This window comes from Sus scrofa, chromosome 12 (assembly GCF_054392235.1).
Source record: "Sus scrofa isolate SSC_HxYL_T2T_F1_AM1 chromosome 12, Sscrofa_HxYL_maternal_Yorkshire_Landrace_v2.0, whole genome shotgun sequence".
Taxonomy (NCBI): domain Eukaryota; kingdom Metazoa; phylum Chordata; class Mammalia; order Artiodactyla; family Suidae; genus Sus; species Sus scrofa.
In genome coordinates, this window is record NC_139394.1 from 40,676,392 (window position 1) to 40,695,954 (window position 19,563).

The following is a 19,563-nucleotide window of genomic DNA, read 5'->3' on the forward strand; positions in this document are numbered from 1 at the left end:
CATCTCAGAGACAACGCCGGATCTTAACCCATGGTGCCACAGTGGAAACTCCAGGACATGGATGTTTTTGAGGAGCAATTATTCCGCAGTTATACACTGTAGTTACAAGTTTTTATGTTTTTATAAGAACATCCAGGATCAAGATAGCAGTAATTATGTCTAAAAAGTCTGAGTAGTTTGTTAGATGGAGAACCTTACAATAAGACGTAAGGAATGGTTTTGTTCATTAAAGATCAGCAGAAAGGAAAGAGAATTACCAGTTATGGAGTGCCATTAGCTTCAATGTGTCTGGCACAGTGAAATATGTACTTATCTCGGTTAACTTTCACAAGTCTTTCCGATAAATATTATCTCCATTTTATAGTTGGGGACACTGAGACTCAGCGTGTTTAAATAATTTGTGCAAAATCACATAGCTGTTAAGTGGTAAAGCTGAAATTCAAACTAACTGTCGGACACTAAAACCCATGCACTTTCCACTGTGTCACTTAGCCTCCCAAATTTTCTATGGAACTTAGCTCATCTATATATACATTGATACAGTACCAGACAGGAGATTTCTTCGGGAGCTTTAAGATACTTTCTTGGACTCTTTAAAGATGCACTTGGCATTGCACATCTAAAAAGAAAACATGTTCCTAGGACGGTACTCTATTTCCCCACTCTGGTGTATAGCCAGGAAAACTACTAGACACACTAAATATTTCTCTCAGAAAGAGACCATGGCTAATCCTGCCATTTTATGAACCAGGAAGGCTGTGGACCTGGGGATTTACTGACCAGATTCATGGTCCAATCAAGTCCTCTCTTTCCATCAGTGACCCTCGCAAAAGCCTGCATCCATGAAGCCAGTGAAGACAGCCCTGAAATACTTGTCCAGAGAACTCTGTCAAGGCTCACCCCGACTCCTAATCATCCAGTCACAATTATTAGCAAGGTCACAGACCAGACTCCCTACAGAAGCATTCCCAACAGGGAGAGAGAACTATAATGGCTGTGGAGGCCAAGGGAGAGGGTTGCTTCTGAATTGCGAGTTCACCTCTCTGCTGGGTCTGAGGACTGTATGTTCTCCCTCCAACTCTGCCTCTTCCCCATTCCCTGTGACCCTCTCTGATGCCAGCTGTTTGACTGATCAACAGCTCTCCTCCCCGCAGACTGTTTGCATGTACTTTGGTCATCCTATCTTGTTCTGCCCTCTGAAATTTATTTACTCTCTTGATTTCTGTTGATTAATTGGCCTTTGTCTTATTACTGCCCAAACCCTTGCATTTCTTGTTGCCACCTTGTTCTCTCCTACCCTCAACCCGCTGCCTCATTCAACATGAACATTGTTTCTTTCTAGAATTCTCTACAGGTAGACTGAGCATAGACTGCTTTGGAGCCAACTTCCCTTAAGCCCTTCTGTAGTCAATAGCCATTGATTGAGATCAGCCATGTCTTAGGACCATGACTTTTTCTTGATTCTATTATTTTCTTAATATTTGTGTTTCTTAATGCATAGAGTGATTTTGATGCTTAATTTGTATCCTTGAATTGCATTTTTTTGTGTCTCAGAATGTGCTTCTTTGCAGGGCTTGTTTCTGCATCTTCTAGTGGATGCTCATAGAGAGGGAGTCATTTGTGTACTTTGTGGCAAATGCATTTTATTTTTCAGGACTGGGGAGGTGGATAATAATGGTTCTTCTTCTACTTTTTTTTTTTTTTTTGGTCATCTTTTTAGGGCTGCACCAGCAGCATGTGGAGGTTCCCAGGCTAAGGGTCAAATTGGAGCTGTAGCTGCCAGAGCCACAGCCACAACAACATGGGATCTGAGCTGCGTCTGCAACCTACACCACAGCTCACGGCAATGCTTATGGCAATGCTCACGGCAATGCTGGATCCTTAACCTACTGATCAAGGCCAGGGATCAAACCTGCATCCTCATGGATCCTAGACAGGCTCGTTAACTGCTGAGCCACGAAAGGAACTCCAGTAACTATTCTTATAACAAATCTTCCAACAACAACAACAACAAGCATTTATTAAGTAGTTCATGTAAGCCTCATAATATTACTTGATTATCTTGACATAATATTACTTAATCTTCCCAACAACTCTCCAAGACTAGATGTCTGTTTTACAGATGAGGAAACTGAGGCTTGGAAAGGTCAAGTACTGGAGTTCCTGCTCTGGTGCAGCAGGATCAATGGCATCTTGGGAGCACCAGGCTGCGGGTTTCAATTCCCAGGCCAGCCCAGGGGGTTGGGGATCCAGGGTTGCTGCAGTTTTGGCTTAGGTCGCCACTGTGGCTTGGATCTGATCCCTGGCCCAAGAACTCCATGTGCTCTGGGGCTGCCAAAAAAGAAAAAAAAGAAAGGTTCAAGTAATATGTCCAAAGTCTCCTTGCTGGTAGGTGATGGATAGATCCAGGAATTCAACCCTGTTATATCAGTTTCCAAAATGCAAATTTCTACTACCTTTTATTGCTGCTGTTGGTTCAGATCTTAGTTTGCAACATTTTAGGGAAGAGAATATCAAATATTCAGGTAGGCAGCAAGAAATACCATAGAAACAAAGAGAATTCTGATTATTCTCTCCTGATAGGATACAATAGAGCAGAAGTAGCTGAGTACGGTAGAATCCTAAAGGACTGGTACAGAGTACCTGTTACCTTCACTGTCCCAGAGTGATGCCAGGGTATGGAGCCAATGTGGGTAGAAAAACAGGGAGCCAATGAATAAATAGAAGCAAAGGGGACAGAAAGGACGATAGCCTGGCAGCATTCCCAGCATGGAAGGCAGACATTAGTGGACTTTGTTATAAGACTCCCATGTTAATTTGCATGGATTGGCCAAGTACAATAACACAGTCTGAAAGGGTACAGACTGGAACAGCGACAGAATATAGAAAGTATGTAATGACTCCAGCAGCACATAAGTGATCTTGAGTTCTGAGGCCGTTGGCTTGCTTGGTTCCAGTTGCTCTTGTTCTTTCTACGAAGGATTTCCCCTGCAGCCCCTACTCCCACCCCAGCTGGGTGAGAGTGCCTGAAGGAGCTGGGTGAGGTTGACATGGAAGGGATCAGGAGGTTGTTGGCGAATGTGTGGAATTACTCACTCAAGATAGTGGGAGATGCCCAAATCATAGAAGCCAGCAGAGCTGAGAAATATTCAAGGAACCAGTAACCTAGAAGCCAGAAGGAGAGTCTGGAGGTGGAATGTGAGTAAAGGATGTCACCAAAAACAGAGCCCAGAAGGGGAGGCTGGGTAGAATACCAGAAATATTACAGCATTTTTGTTTAGAACGGCTCAGCCCTCTCCCAATCCTTTCCCAATCCATTGAGACTATACGTCCTATAGACAGCTGCTCATACCCATGCTCCATTTTCTTTTTTCTCTTTTTCTTTTTCTTTTTTTTTTAAGGCTGCACCCACGGCATATAGAAGTTCCCAGGCAAGGGGTCAAATCAGAGCTACAGCTGCCAGCCTGCACCACAGCCACAGCAATGCAGGATCCGATCTACGTCTGTGACCTACACCATAGCTCAGGGCAACACCAGATCCTTCCTTTAACCCACTGAGCAAGGCCAGGGATTGAACCCACATCTTCATGGATGCCAGATGGTTTCATTTCTGCTGCACCACAGCAGGAACGCCCCCTTTTTCTTTTTTATTATAGTCGATTAATAGTGCTGTGTCTATTTCTGCTGTAAATCAGTGACCCAGTCATGTGTGTGTGCGCGCGCGAACACATACTTTTTCTGTTATCTTCTATCGTGTTCCATCACAAGAGATTGGATATAGTTCCCTGTGCTATAGAGTAGGACTTCATTGTTCCATGCTCCGCTTTCTACCAAATCCACTCGCTCTGCCTTCAGATGGTCTCCATTTCCATCTGATTGTCCCGTACCTAGCCTCTGCTGCTCTGCCTGTTTCTTTAAAAAAAAAAATAATAATTGGCTGTACCCGCAGCATATGGAAGTTCCTGGGCCAGGGACTTAATCCAAGCCGCTGCTGCAAACTACGCCATAGCCGTGGCAACGCCTGATTCTTTTATCCATTGTACCGGGCCAGGGATTGAACCTGCACCGTGGCAACGCCTGATTCTTTTATCCATTGTACCGGGCCAGGGATTGAACCTGCACCTCCGAAGTGCCCCAAAGCACTGCAGTTCGACTCTCAACAAACTGCGCCACAGTGGACACTCCTCTGCCTGTTTCTTTAGCTAGGGATTCACTAAGATAATCTCTTTGATGCTCTATTTCAGCTTCAACCCTTGACAGTGTCCAGATTTACTCTGGCCCCATGCTCTGCAGCCTGCAAGCTGTTTTATCTAGCCAACTCGGTTAACCCATCCCAGAACACCCTCCTGCATCCTTCTTAGAGCTAGGCTGCTTACAGTGATGTTCCTTTCATTCCACCTGGGAATGTGTAGCGTGTTGGCTGTGTGTCATGCCACTGCCAACCATGTCCTGCCAAATATCATGATGTTCACTTGGGAGGTGGGGTGGGGAATGTTTCCATTATACCAGAGGAATCTGTGTGTGTGTGTGTGTGCGTGTGTGTGTGTGTGTTTTAGGTTATTAGGAATTGCTAGGTTTTCCAAAATGACAAGTAGGAATACCAGAAAACCTATTTACACAGCCACTAACCTTGAGGGTCCTTTATAACTACATTTTCAGGAGAGAGCAAGGAAAGTTTTCTTTCTGCCATTCACTTTATTCGCATATACCTTGTAAAGGAAAATATGGGAATCTTAAGTGTACAGCTGGAAGAATTTTTGCACAGTGAACACACTAGTTTAATCAGTACCCAGATTAAGTAACAAAACATTATCAGCATCCAGTCCTCTCATATCTCCACCTGATTACCACTCGCCCTGTGGTAACCACTCTTCTGACTTGTAACAGCATTGATCAGTGTTTTCTGTTTTAGAATTTCATGTAAATGGAATATTATGAATTCTTTTTGTGGGTGGCTTTTTTGGGTCAACATTGTGTTTTTAAGATTCATCCATGTTGTGATAGCAGTAGTCTTAGTCCGTTCTTTTTCATTGTTATATAGTGTATCGTATGAATATACTACCCCGTATTCATTCTACTGCTGTTGGACATTTGGATTGTTGCCAGTTTTTAGCTGTATGAATAGTCATGCTATGAGCATTCTTGGATGGGTCTTTTGATGGACATAGGTATGCCTTTCTGTTGGGTATATAACTAGGAGTAGAATTGTTTGGTAAAACTATATGCCCATGTTCAGTTTTAGTAGATACTGCCAGACAGTTTTCCAAAGTTGTTGTAACTAGGCTCCTTTTTCTTTTTTTTCCTGCTTTTTAGGGCAGCACCTGCAGCATATGGAGATTCCCAGGCTAAGGGTCTAATCAGAGCTACAGCCACCAGCCTATGCCATAGCCACAGCGATGCCAGATCTGAGCCGCATCTTCGACCTATACCACAGCTCACGGCAACACCAGATCCCCAACCCACTGGACGAGGGCAGGGATCAATCCCGCAACCTCATGGTTCCTAGTTGGATTCGTTTCCACTGCGCCACGACAGGAACTCCTAACTAGGCATATTTTAAAATCCTTCCTAAATCTCTTGGAACCATGGGGGGGCAGAGGCAAAAGCAGGTATAAATTTGGCAGCAGTGGCAGCAAGTGCAGGTTAAAAGCAAAAATCTTCCGCTCCTCTGCCATTGTTTTTTTATCAGGTAGTTTTCTTTCCAAAGGCACGGGACTTGGAAAATAGATGCCACCCCACCGCAGATGGCTGGTGGCATTCTGCAATACCAGGGCTTAGTATGAAAGGTCTCAGCTAAGTCAATATGAGACACCAAACCAGAGGAGTTAGAACAATTGAAAACTGGGCAAGAAGTTCAAGTCCAAAGGGCCTGAAGCAGAAAGTGGAGTCCAGGGAAGAAAGAAGTGGGGTTGACACAAAGAAAGGCATGCCAACATCAAATTGGAATATAGGGCCAAGGATCCAGGATGAGGAGAGAAAGAAAAGCAGGTGAAGAGCGAATGGGAACAGGTGTGTGGTTCATGACTGGCCTTTATATACCCGCCGAGGGTTGCCTGAGTATGGTCGACCAAGTTTAAAGAAGTGAAAAATACAAAACAAAACAAATTTCATCCTACTGAAAACCAAAGCTGAGTAAGCCTTGTCTGGAAACGTCTTTTGAGGATAATTGCAAACTTCTGGGAACTTGAACGGAGACTGTGGGGGTGGAACAAATATAGAGTTTTCTGTCAGAGATGTAATGTTTGTGTAACACACGTCTCTCCAGGCGACTGTAGTTTGATGGAACAATTGGATAATATAGACAGAAGCAGCCTCCACAAGTTGATCACTGGAACCTCAGGCCCCTTCTGCATTTCTCAGGGCTGTATGGGGGGAGGGGAGGTCTCACAGGCATTTCTGAGTGGCTATCCACTGACTCATATCACTAACCACAGCCAGCGTGCAGCCACTTCTCTGCTGAAGTAGAGAGAGATGCCTTCCTCCCACCTGTTCCATAATCAAGCCACAAAAAAGGGTGACTTTGGGCCCTGTTTCCTTGGGTGCATTTAACGGTACATCACGTTCGTTTGACTTTGTTTTTCACTTGAACGAAAAACTGAGATGACAATGTGAGTGACTTCACAATGTGCCATCCTCAAAAATCACCTCTCCTTACTGTCCTCTCCTGACCCACCCCTGTAATTCCTAATACTTACTAATTGTGTGACCTCAAACAAGTTAACCTTTCTCATGTTTGGTTTTCTCATGAGTAATGTGGCAAGAAAAAGACCTGCCTTTCAGAGTTACTGTGAGGATTTTTTTTTTTTTTTCTTTTTAGGGCCGCACCCACGGCGTATGGAAGTTCCCAGGCTAGGCGTCAAATCGGAGCTAAAGTTGCCGGCCTACATCACAGCTCACAGCATTGCCAGATCCTTAACCCAGTGAGCGAGGCCAGAGATCAAACCCACGTCCTCATGGATGCTAGTCAGGTTCCTTAACCGCTGCGCCACGAAGGGAACTCCCCTGTGAGGATTAAATGAGATCACATGTAGAGGGTTTAGGGAAGGGGACGCTTCCACAGTTTCTTCCTTATCACCCTTGGCGTTCCCCTACCTCCATGAGAAGAATGGCTGATCTGGCTCATTAGGTTCCAAGACACTGATCAAGCCACTTTTCCCAGTAGTTAGGGTCCCATGGATTATGCACATGGGCAGGGATACCTCCAGACTCTTCTCCCTGTGTCCCCATGGGACTGAGTGACACTCCAACCCTGGTGTGCTCTCAAGCTTAGAGAAAGGGAACACCTACCTGGTAGGTACACTGGGAAGGTGCAGCTTGGTCCAGCCCGTGTCCATTTTGATTAAGCAGGGTCCCGAATGTCCTGGTAGTTAGACATTTTTTATTTTGCCCCTGAAAAAAAAAGGTCCTTTAAAGCCTCCACTTCTAGGTGTGTGACCTCAGACCAACCTATTAGAGAGTGCAAGCCTGGCGGAAATTCAGGCGTCATTTGTTTTCTTTTGCCACTGTGGATATCAGCAAGTCAAGTCCTCTCTTTCTCATCACTTTGACCCAGGGTTTCTCCCTCTCCATGTGGACTTATCAAATGATGTTCAGGGCTCCTGAAAGCATGAAAGTGAAGCTATCAGACATTCTTAAAGCTTAGGCTTGGAACAGGCACTGTGTCACTTCTGCCATGGCTTAAAACAAGTCACAGGTCCAGTCCTGATTCAAGGAGTAGGACTACATAAGGGTATAAATTCCAGGAAGTATGGCTGATTGGGGATCGCCAGTGTAACTGACTTCCATAAGAAGTTTTTTTTTTTTTTCTTTTTAGGGCCACACTCGTGGCATATAGCCAGGGATTGAACCTGCGTCCTCGTGGATACTAGTCAGATTCGTTTCTGCCGAGCCACTATACGGGAACTCCCATAAGAAGTTTTAGTAACAGTTTCATTTGCGGTCTCTAGATTTGGTAAATGTATACCAGGATTTACCTCTCTTCCCACACAGGATAAATTTTTCCTATACATGGTATAATCTCCATAAAATGTTTCCTGAGAGTTGGGGGTCTTAGTGTACAGCACTAGTCATGTACTCCAACATATCCAGTCACTATTTTTTATATGTGGTTTAATTTATAATTGTGCAAATAAAGCCTCTGTTGAGCCACCCTCTCAAATTTGACCTCGTAGGTTGTGTAGAGGATTAAATAAAATCATTTCTGTAAATTGCCTGGCACTCCATGTCAGTAAGAACTCAGTAGTGATAATTATTATTTTATTATTACCAGGGTCCCTAAGGTGTTGGGCTGGCCTTGGTTAACAACTTTAGGAAGTCACAGTTTCCCAGGGCACCTAAGGGATCAGTACCCAAGAAAGGAGGTAGAATTGTTCACCTGTGATAACGGGGGTGGAACAGATTATCAGCTGCCCAGATGCAAGATGAAAAGAGAAACAGGTGCAGTTGCAGGAAGTATCAGAAAAACAACCAGAAGAAATAAAAATGGAAATAGCCTGCGGTCAGATGAACAGGAGAAAAGAATTTAGGGGCGAGATATCAGAACAAAAGGAAGAAACATTTATTTCTTAGTCAGCAATAGGCTTCTAGCAGAGATAAGGGCAAGTTCATAGATTACCTGGAGAGGGGAACAAGATGAGGTGCTGCCAGTTTCTAGCTTGAAAGGAAGACAGAGCCAGGTACTGACTAGACTGAGAGACAAGTGGGACCTACATTCCTTTTGGAGTAGTATCAACCTTCCAGCACAACTAATTATGGATGATCCAGACAGCAGAGGACAAAGGAAAAAAACCAGCCCTTGGAAGGTAATAAATCAACTCTGTCCAGAGTGAGGAACCCACGCCAATCAAAACAGCTTTGGTCTCATCATGATTACAGTGTTAGCATTTAGTCAGTTTATAACTCACTATCTAGAAACTTTCTTTTCCTACGTCTGTTACTCTAGTTTTCCTCTTCTCTTAGGAAAAAAAAGTAATAATCTGTTTGAGAACAAAGAGGTTAAACAAGACTTAATTAAGATCATGGGTGTAAAACGCATTTTGTAGATGTATAAGTACCCTACAAATGTGAAACGCCATTATTTTTAAGGGAAGCAGTTTCAAGTGTTGCTCAGCGAGGGAAGTGTTAGAACCCCCTGACTGAAGTGAGCAGTTCTAAAACTGAAGACAGTGGGAGTTGTAAAAACCACAGAGAGACTGGAGTAAAACCATTGCTAATTATTGACCCTCCGAGGGTCCTCGCCCCCGCAACTCTGACTCTCACCTCTACCCCATCTCCCAACAGCTTTGAGAGAGAAAGTGTTCGGTGCTATTGACCTAAGACACTGAGTTTGTGACCTGGAGTTGCAAGGAAAAGGCTAATGAGTCTTTAGCTGTTGTATTAAATTAAGAAACAAATATCTAGATACAGGCAATTCAGAAGAAAGTACTGAGAGTAAAGCAGAGATAATCATCTCTCTTCTTCCAGCTTCATTTGTATCAGAGAAAGAAGAATTTCTGAACAGAAAGGGAGCAAAATTGATGGGGCAATATTGTAGTTGTAGGCTGAAAGGAAGGCAGTCATAGTGATAATTTCTTAAGTCAATTTTATTATAAACACAGCAGGGGCTTTTGGTGCTAAATTAGCCTGAAGCTACAGAGCTATAGTAATGTATCCGAAAATATGTTTGACTCTGTCTACAAGTTTCAATATCATTTTCACTTATTCTTTAATTCAGCAAATATTTGTTGAGTACTTATGGTACTGTCTGCCCTCATGGAACTTATATGCTGGAGGCTGAGACAGACAGTAAAATAATACATAAATGAATATTTAAATTAACTTCAATTAATTAAAATGATAAAACGATAAATCCAATGAAGATAATGACATTGGAAAAGGGGATGGAGAATAAGTATGTACTCACAGGATATTTGTTACCCCGGCACTTAGCACAGAAAGGGTCCATAAGTGCCAACTAAATAAATGAAGAGGTGACCGCCTTCTCCCTCGTTCAAGCCCTCACCACCTCGTGCCAAGGATCATGTCAGTCGCCCTTTCATGGATCATCGTCCCTTCATTCTCCCTTGTTTTCAGGTCTGATGCACACCACTGTCTGATTTACTTGTATTTGTTTTTGTTTTTGTCTTTATTTTTGGCTGTGCCTGCAGCATGTGGAAGTTCCTGGGCTGGGGGGTCGAACCCACTCCGCAGCAATGACACAAGCCGCTGCAGTGATGATACCAGATCCTTACCCTGCAGTGCCACAGGGGAACTCCATCATTGCCTGATTTAAAAGGCTACTTTTGGAGTTCCTGTTGTGTCACAGCAGTTAACAAACCCAACCAGTATCCATGAGGATCTGGCGTTGCCATGAGCTGTGGTGTAGGTCGAAGATGCAACTCAGATCCAGCACTACTATAGCTGTGGTGTAGGCCAGCAGCCACAGATCTGATTTGACCCCTAGCCTGGGAACCTCCATATGCCGAGGGTATGGCCCTTTGAAAAAAATAAAATAAAATAAATAAAATAAAAGGGCTACTTTTATCATGCCACTTTCCTACTCCAAAACCCTCAGTGACTCCTATTGCCTTTTTGGTTTTTTTTTAAACAAAGTTTAAATAAAATAGTAAATTTATCTATCACTCAGTTTTATTTTTTAAATTTTTTTATCTTTTGCTTTTTTAGGGTCGCACCCGAATATGGACATTTCCCAGGCTAGGGGTCAAATCGGAGCTACAGCTGCTGGCATACGAAGTTTGGCATGGCTATGGGTTCGTTTACCACTGAGCCATGAAGGGAACTCCCTATCACTCAGATTTATTTCTTGATTGATGTTCTGTCTCTCCTAGGTCTTACTAAAGACATAGTATCCTTTTAATATTATTATTAACCTAAACAACTTTACAAGAAAGAAGGTAGTAAACAGTAAGCTATTTACATCATTCTAAATCTTTGAACTAGGGAATCACTAAACGTTAGCACTGAGAATGGCCCTGAAAACAGTTGAGATTCACTCCTGCATTTCACAGATGAGGAAACTGAAAACAAGCAGATAAATCCCTCACCCACAGATACGCAGTCAAGTGCAGAAGGCCCTGTCACAGCTTGAACTCAGCTCTCCTGATTCCCACCTTCCACCACACTGTTATGCATACATACACACACGTATGATTTAATCAGTGTGTATATGCTATTTTGTGTCTCTTTTCTGTTGACATTACTCTATGTACACATTTCCACACATGGACCTAAACTGGGTTCTTATCATTTTGGGTCCGTGCATTCCCTGTTCCTTTGTGAATCATCATTTTGAGTTGCACAGCGAAAGTATAAACTGGCCTACACTAATACTTCGTGTTAACTGCTCTTCATAATAAAATAATAAGAATATATGCAGCTGCTTCATAAATTAAGTTTAAAAGTTTATTCTTAATCTGGTTTACTCACATTTTCTTTTCTGAAAGGGGACCTGTTCATTTTGTGTTTTCTAAGTGCTATTTATGTTTAAGTTTTTAAAGTATATAAAAAGGTCAAGGTATAAATGCATATGAAGTATGAAATTGTTTTGCATTGAAAACCGTCAAACGCAGGAGTTCCCGGTGTGGCTCCGCGGAAACGAATTTGACTGAAACCCAATTACTACTGATTCAAAATATGCACATGTTGAGGTTCCTGATTATTCTTTGTAATCCATCTCTTTGATCATGATTCATACATTTGAATATACAGAAAAAGGCTTTGGAAAGTATTCTTCTTCTCCGCCTTCCATCTGGAAAACAGAGGGAAAGAGTTTTACAAAGGTGAATACCTCCAAAGTTTATTCAGTACTTCTCAAAATGCCTCAAGATTTATGGCATTTTATTTTCTGTAGTCTTTGGGGAAATTAAGCCCAGACGGATAATCTAATGGATGGTTTTGTGGTATTGCAGTATCTTACTTTTCTAGAAAGTCATTACTACAAGAAAAATGAGATTAAAAAAAATCTAATTCATATTTTAATTGAATATTAAATGCTTTGCATGCAGAGAAAACTTTACAGAGTAATGCATTCATGGAGTTCCCATGGTGGCTCAGTGGTTAATGAATCCGACTAGGTGGCGGGTTCGATCCCTGGCCTTGCTCAGTGGGTTAAGGATCCGGCGTTGCTGTGAGCTGTGGTGTAGGTTGCATACGTGGCTCGGATCCCTAGTTGCTGTGGCTGTCGTGTAGGCCAGTGGCTACAGCTCCGATTAGACCCCTAGCCTGGGAACCTCCATATGCCACAGGAGCAGCTCTAGAAAAGGCAAAAAGACCCCCCCCCAAAAAAAAAAAAAAAAGTAACCCATTCATAATTTGAGCTTTTTAACTATTGTTATTTTTGTCATTCCTTCAACATTTGAAATACTAATCATGGATGCTATGTAGACCTAGGAGTAGGTAAGAACTGAAGACTAGAAGACACTTCTCATAGGTAGCAGTGCTTTCCCAAATTGTGAATAAGAGCTATCATTCATGGAGCCCTTACTCTAATCAGCATTGTGCTCAGCATTATTACATCATTATATCATCGAATCCTCATGACAGTTTGGTGTTATTACCCCCATTTTACAGATTAGTAAACAGAGGTTTGGAGAAGTTAGCTAATTTGCCCAAGGTCACAAAGCAGAGTCAGAATCCAAAGCTTTAATCCAAAGCTTATGCTTTTCATATACCACACTGCTTCTGTTTGGCGAATCAGTGAGGGAAACAACAGTAGTTTACCTTTAGAATAGTCTCATAGGGTAGAACTGTATAAGGTTGAGGTTGTTCTTGTGAGAAGAATATAAATCCTTTTATTAATTAGAATGTGACATCTGGAGTTCCCGTTGTGGCTTAACAGGTTAAGAACCTGGCTAGTATCCATGAGGATTCGGGTTTGATCCCTGGCTTCGCTCAGTGGGTTAAGGATCTGGCATTGCTGCAAGCTGCAGCATATGTCACAGATGTGGCTTGGATCCGGCACTGCTGTGGCTGTGGTGTGGGCCAGCGGCTGCAGATCTGATTCGATCCCTAGCCTGGGAACTTCCATGTGCCACAGGTGTGACCCCCTCCCCCCAAAAAAAGAATCTAAGCTCTACTCTGGACATATACTTTAGTGACTTATCCCATGTTGAAAGATAAAGGTTTTGAATGAATGCAGCAGGCTTTTTAAAGAAAAATAAATTACTGATTATTTACATAGTGTTCATGGTTTTTTTGCTTTTGTAGGGCTACACCCTTGGCATATGGAAGTTCCCAGGATAGGGGTCAAATCAGAGCTACAGCTGCCAGCCACACCACAGCCACAGCAACTCTGGGTTTGAGCCGTGTCTGCAACCTACACCATAGCTCATGGCAATGCCAGATCCCCTACCCACTGAGCAAGGCCAAGGATTGAACCCACATCCTCATGGTTTCCACTGAGCCACAACAGGAACGCCCTTTTAAAAAAAAGAAGCCTTCTAGGAGTGCCCTAGTGGCTCAGCAGGTTAAGGATCTGATGTTGTGGCTATGGTTACTGCCAATTTTACAGCAGTCAAATTGAATCGTGGTGTTTCTAATTCTTAGCTTTTGCATCCTAGTTATAAAGTGCATGTAAGAACAAAACAAAATAAAACAAAAACAGAGTCTATGATGCAAAGAGTTTGGAAAATGCTGCATTTTGTAGATTCCTCAGGGAGACCTACTATGCATATTAACATATTAAAAGCTCTGAGAAGTCCTACAGTAAAGAATTATTTCCACTCAAGCAAAACTTTGTTTAACCCAGTAAAGACTTAGTTGACCATTATGAGTCAGGACCAGAACAGAATACAGCACCTCTTCTCAATACAGGGAACCTAACATGAGAAACCAGGTTAAAACTTTTTGGAGGTATTCAAAGTGTAAATAGGAGGACAGTGGGACATCTCAGAAAAGAACAATATGAGGGAGATGCTACCATTAAAGCCATAGGACTAAGGGAAGAGCCAGTGTTGCCCAGATGTGGCAAGAGATTTTTGGGGCAGGTCCTCCAGCTCCATTTGAGCCTTGCAACAACATCTTGACTGCAAGCTCATGAGAAACCCTGAGCCAGAACCACCTTAAGCCAGGTCTTAGATTCCTGATCCTCCAAAACTGTGTGAGATAACAAATATTCGTGGTTTTATTTTATTGTCTTTTTTTTTTTTTAGGACCACACCCAAGTCATATATATGGAGATTCCTAGGCTAGGGTTCAAATCAGAGCTACAGCTGCCGGCCTATGACACTGCCACAACAACACAGGATCCGAGCCATGTCTGTGACCTACACCACAGCTTATGGCAACGCTGGATCCTTAACCCACTGAGCGAGGCCAGGGATTGAACCCACATCCTCATGGATACCAGTTGGGTTTGTTAACCACTGATACAGGACGGGAACTCCAAATATGTGTTGTTTTAAACTGCTACTAAGTTTTAGAATAATATGGTACAGAGAAATAGATAACTAAAAGAGATGTTGCTACTTGGAAGTGAGATTCAGCCATAACAAATTCTAAAGTGCAGAAGTAATTTTGCAACTGGACAGTAAACCTTGGGGACAGTATTGGTGAAAGCCTAAAGTACCTTGAAGAAATTGTTAGTAGAAGTATCATGATCATTGATATGGCTGCAAATGAAGGCTTTCCAAAAAAATGAGGTAATGTTATTGGAAACCAGAGGAAAGCCTAGCCTTATTACACAGTGGCAGAAGATTCACTGTTGCCTGCAGTAACCAAAAAGTAGAAAATAAGGGTGTTTTTTTTTTTTTTTTTTTGTCTTTTCTAGGGCTGCAACCCACCACATATGGAGGTTCCCAGGCTAGGGTTCTAATTGGTGCTGTAGCCGCCGGCCTACGCCAGAGCCACAGCAGCGCGGGATCTGAGCCATGTCTGCGACCTACACCGCAATGCTGGATCCTTAACCCACCGAGCGCCTCGCTCAGGGATTGAACCTGCAACCTCTAGTGCCTAGTCAGATTTGTTAACCACTGAGCCATGATGGGAACTCCTGTTTTGGGTTGTTTTGTTTTTTTTGTTTTTTTCATTTTTGGCTGCCCCACAGCATATGGAGTTCCCAGGCCAGGGATCAGATCTGAGCTGCAGTTGCTAAGCCATAGCTGCAGCAATGCCAGATCCTTAACCCACTGTGCCAGGCCAGGGATCAAACCTGTGACCCAGTGCTCCCAAGATGCCACCGATCCCGTTGTGCCACAGCGGGAACTCTGAAGATATGTTTTTTTGAACTGGGTGATCTAGCTAAGGAGACTTTCAAGCAAAGTTTTTCTTCTTGTTACTTATAGTAAAATGTGAAGGGAGAGAAGTAAACTAAGGGAAAAACTGTTAAACAAAAAGGATACAGAATTTGCTGGTGTTAAATATTCTCAGCTTCTCTATATGGCAAACAATGCTAAAATTACAATGTAGCTCCTGAGCTACAAATCCAGGGCACTGCTAGTAAAACACAGTCCAAAGATGAAGCAATGGGTATGATTGTAAAGCCTTTTGATAAAGTCTCAGAAGGATTTAAGGTTGTACATCAGAATACTATTCGATCAGTCAAAAGGTCCCCTAAGGAGATTAAAGGTATATTTCACACAGTCTCTCAATGAAATGATAAAGCATTTAGGAAGCTTAAGGGCGTTATCCCTCAGTCATCACATCAGAAGCTCCAGGTAGAGAAAAGCCTATCTGAATGATATTTATAGGTGTGATTTTCATCTAATGAAGCTGACCCCAAGAATAGTCACAGAAGACTCACAAAATTTTAAAAATAAATATGTTTGGAGAAACATTACCACCTTGGACCAAAAGGGGTAGAGATAGTACACAGTGAAAAGAGGCCTTAGGACCCTCAAAGTTCCATTAGCAAGACGTAGGCCGAGTAAGCATGGGCTATCTTTCATTAAAGGGGGAGGATGACTTGGGTTAGAACCAGGACTCCAGAACATGGAGCTGAGAGCCAGGGAGAATTATTTCCAGCCTTTGGAACTTAACCAGGGAACTTTCCACATTTGTTCAGCTGAATTTCAGAATTACAGTGTACCAGTGACTCCTTTGTGCCTGTCATTTTCCCTCTTTTTGAATAGGTAACAGCAGTTACCTTGTTATACCTGTCTCCCCATTGTGCTTTGGGTGTATGGAGGGCACATAAGTTGTTGCTTTAGTTTCACAAGGGAGAGGACCTGTACTCAAGGAGCCAGACTTAAGGACCTACACCCAAGGAACTTCAACTGCACCTGGCCCTGACTTAGATGATGAAATATTGGAATTCACACTGATGCTGTAATGAGACGAGACTTTTGGTGACTTTGGGAGGAAGTGAGCAGTACTTTGCATGTGGGAGGGACATGAATCATTGGAGATCAGAGGATGGACTGCGGCAGCCAGCCTCCAAGCTAGCTCTTGAATATCCTTGGCTCCTTATATTCACACCCTTGGGTAGGTCCCACACTCTATCACAGTTGGACTGTGTGACCAATGCCATGTCGTAGAAATGATGATAATGTTACTTCTGAGGTTAGGTTATTAAAAAGACTACACACCTTCTAGTCTGGTATCTTTATCTCATCCATATCTCTTGGATAACTCCCTTTTGGAGAAGTAAGCTGCCGTGTTGTATGCAGCTCTAAAGAGAAGGCCACCTGGCAGAATATTGACGCATCTGGCCAATGGCCAGTCAACAACCTGCCAACAACCATGTGAGTGAACTTGGAAATGAATTCTTCAGCCGTACTCTAGCCTTGAGCTGACTGCAGTCTCAGCCAACATCTTGACTGCAACCTCATGAGAGACCCTGAGCCAGAACCACCTGGCTAAGTCACTCTCAGATGACTAAACCTCCGGAACTGTGTGAGATAATAAAATGTTTGCTGTTTTAAGCTGTGAAGTTTCAAGGTAATTTATTACGCTGCAATCGATAAACACACCAGCCCAAGAGTCTGGACTGCCCAGCAGAAGCTGGAGCCACAGAGGGAGGGGCTGTCCAACTGCAGTTTGAGGCCACAAAAAAGATGCAGCCACTGCTAGAGACACTGCCTGAAGCACAAGGAGAAGGAAAGACCTAGCCTCTCCATAGTGCCTCACCTGCCAACCTTGCCTCCATTGGCCAAGACAAACCACAAGGAAATTGATAAGGGAGCCTGAGAAATGTTATTTGCACAGAATAATCTCTTGCAATACAGAAGAGGGTAGACGAAGAAAAGAAAATCTGAAAACAAATAGGCAAATTACCAGCATAACCAAAGGCCTTTTTTTTACATGGAAATCCCAATAACATTCTTCAGAAAGAACCTTGATCTCAAACTCCAGCTTGGGAAACAATGGCTTAAATGGCTCTTCCCCAAATCTCTGCAAGTACAAATCTTAGATGTCAGTTATTCTCCACTTTAAATGCAATGTTTTTCTCCATTAACCTTTTGTTCCTTATTGCCTGGAATGGCCTCATCGTCCTTCAGTTTTACAGTATTTGATTTAGGAATTCCCATCGAGGGGCAGTGGAAACGAATCCAACTAGGAACCATGAGGTTTCGTGTTTGATCCCTGGCCTTGCTCAGTGGGTTAAGGATCTGGCATTGCCATCAGCTGTGGTATGGGTTGCAGATGTAGCTCGGATCCAGCGTGGCTGTGGCTGTGGCGTAGGCCGGCAGCTGTAGCTCTGATTAGACCCTTAGCCTGGGAACCTCCATATGCTGTGGGTGTGGCTCTAAAAAGACACAAAGACAAAAAAAATTTTATACTATTCGATCTATAGCCATTTTTTGGCATTTCAAACAAAACTTGTAGTTATTTAGTACGTCTTGTTGTCCAAGATTAATAAGCTTCTGGAAGATCAGATCTATTTCTGATGCACTGTTGTGTATTGCTCCATCATCATAATACCTAGAACAGAACCTTGCTCATGGTAAATATCAGTAGGTATTAAGTGAATGAATGAGTGAATGAATCAATGTCAAAGGCAGTGGTAGAAATGGTATAAAACTCTGTTGCCTTCATCTATATCACTGTTAAATCCCTCATATATATTCTTGATAGAACCAAGAGATTCTAGAATAATCTTTTTTTTTTTTGTCTTTGTAGGGCCATGCCGGCGACATAAGGAAGTTCCCAGGCAAGGGGCTGAATCAGAGCTGTAGCCACTGGCCTGCACCACAGCCGTGCCAGATCCAAGCCACATCTGCAACCTACACCACAGCTTGCAGCAACACCAGATCCTTAACTCACTGAGTGAGGCCAGGGATCGAATCTGCGTCCTCATGGATACTAGTCAGATTCATTTCCACTGAGCCATGACGGGAACTCCCGGAATAATCTTTCTATCTTCTTGACTGGTCACATTTTTTGAACTCCTTTGAACTCTCTTTCATGGGGGACGAGAACAATAAAATTGTAAACTAGTTTATATCTTGGCAGGAATAATTATCCTCTGAGACCAAAGTCCTGCCTAGAACCTTCTAGCAGAAGGAGTAGTTCAGAGAACGGCACTTGATTCCTCTCTCAGCTGTGGCTACTCTAAGGAAAATTCATCTACTCAGTAGGAAAGGAAAACTCAGCGTTTTGCAAAAGTGATTTTTTTCTCCTTCCCTCTGCTTTGCTGATGCCTTGATAGAGGGAATAAATGTGAAACAGAAAGGATGTTTTTAGATAAGCTCCTTTTAATTAGTTCACTTCCTGCCTGGATTACCACCATGCCCCCAACAAGTCTCTACACATCCTATTTCTTAAACCTTAGTTCGGCGCTCTCAGGTGTAAAGTTGTTCAATGGTTATTCTTTCTCTTTTGAATGAAATCCAGCCTCTTCATGATTTGGCCTTGGGGGTTACTTCTTCAACCAGATCTGTTCTTACCAACCAGGCTTTCAAGTCCTCCAATAACCATTGAACAACTTTACACCTGAGAGCGCCGAACTAAGGTTTAAGAAATAGGATGTGAAGAGACTTCTCTATCCCTCCAGGAAGTTTCTCTTGAGTAGATTAGCATACATCACAGACCTCTTTGGCCTTGGGCAAGTTGCTCTCTATACCTCAGTATCCCAATCTAGAAAATTAGGATACTATAGTACATACTCACCTCAGAAGCTTTTGATAAGGATTAGAGATAATTAATGCAAAATACTTAGCATAGTCCCTCACATATATTAAGTGTTACATTAGGTGATAAATCATATCAGTTATTTAATCTAGTCCCTTCTTCTTTGTTTTCTTTTTCTTTTTCCTTTTTAGGGCCGCACCTGCAGCATATAGAAGTTCCCAGGCTAGGGGTCACGTCAGAGCTGCAGCTGCCAGTCTACGCCACAGCCACAGCAATGGCAGATCTGAGCCGCATCTGTGGCCTAAGCCACACCTTGTGGCAAAACCGGACCCTTAACCCACTGAATGAGGCCAGGGATTGAATCTGCGTCCTCATGGATACTAGTAGGATTCTTCTTTTATTTTTTAATTTTGTTTTTAAGTCTCTTTCATTCATTGTAATATCCCAAAGTGCCTAGGACTCTGCCAGTTAGAAATCCTCAATAAATAGTTGTTGAATGAATGAATAAAGCAAGGATCAATGGAAAGAGAAAAGGAAAACAAAACAAAACAAAAGTCA

General features: G+C 42.8%; 1 pseudogene across 1 annotated transcript in view; it reads left to right on the forward strand.

The window, feature by feature from the left end:
- Positions 1 to 11,722, forward strand: part of LOC102157680 (uncharacterized) — a 147,506-nt pseudogene extending 135,784 nt beyond the window's left edge. Inside the window, exon 7 of the transcript XR_014820472.1 lies at positions 7,814 to 11,722. The product of XR_014820472.1 is annotated as an uncharacterized LOC102157680 (transcript). The remainder of the gene's footprint in view (positions 1 to 7,813) is intronic.
- The last annotated feature ends 7,841 nt before the right edge of the window (positions 11,723 to 19,563 follow it).